Source organism: Nematolebias whitei, chromosome 14, assembly GCF_014905685.2.
Source record: "Nematolebias whitei isolate Nwh7 chromosome 14, NemWhi1, whole genome shotgun sequence".
Taxonomy (NCBI): Eukaryota; Metazoa; Chordata; class Actinopteri; order Cyprinodontiformes; family Rivulidae; genus Nematolebias; species Nematolebias whitei.
Genome location: NC_056511.1, coordinates 17914326 through 17914874, shown reverse-complemented (window position 1 = coordinate 17914874; position 549 = coordinate 17914326).

Genomic DNA, 549 nt, shown 5'->3' with positions numbered 1-549 from the left:
GAAAGTTAATGAAGAAGACCTGTGGTGATTAGCATAAGGGACAGGTGTGACAGGAGCTGACAACATAAGGGAGAGCAGGAAAATCTAAACCTGTAGATCCTCTCACACACGTCTGCTAATCCAGCTTCTACAGATAGATGTTTAAGTATTTTACCCATTCTGGATGTTTGAGAAGGTCTATATTATGTAATTACAATCCAGAGTAACAAGCTCTTCAGCTAATGCACTTTGCATTTACTCTCATAATTTAGGAAATTTCCCCTCGTATAAAGGCTAAAATATCAGCTTTCCTCGTTCATATCCAGGATCCCGAGTTGTGGGTCTTTGAGTGCGCTGCCTTGCAGATCTAGTGTTAGCCGTTAGCTTTGATGTGCTACTGTCGTACTTGTATTTGCAAAGTTTATCTGTCATTTAATGAGAGCATGTGGTGGTATTTATCTCTTGAGAGCCCAGAACTATTTACAATCCAGTTTAGGTCATATTTTGTTATAAATTGTTGTTTCTGTAGTGAACCTGATCTGACCTCAAATCTGATCAGATGAACAAGAG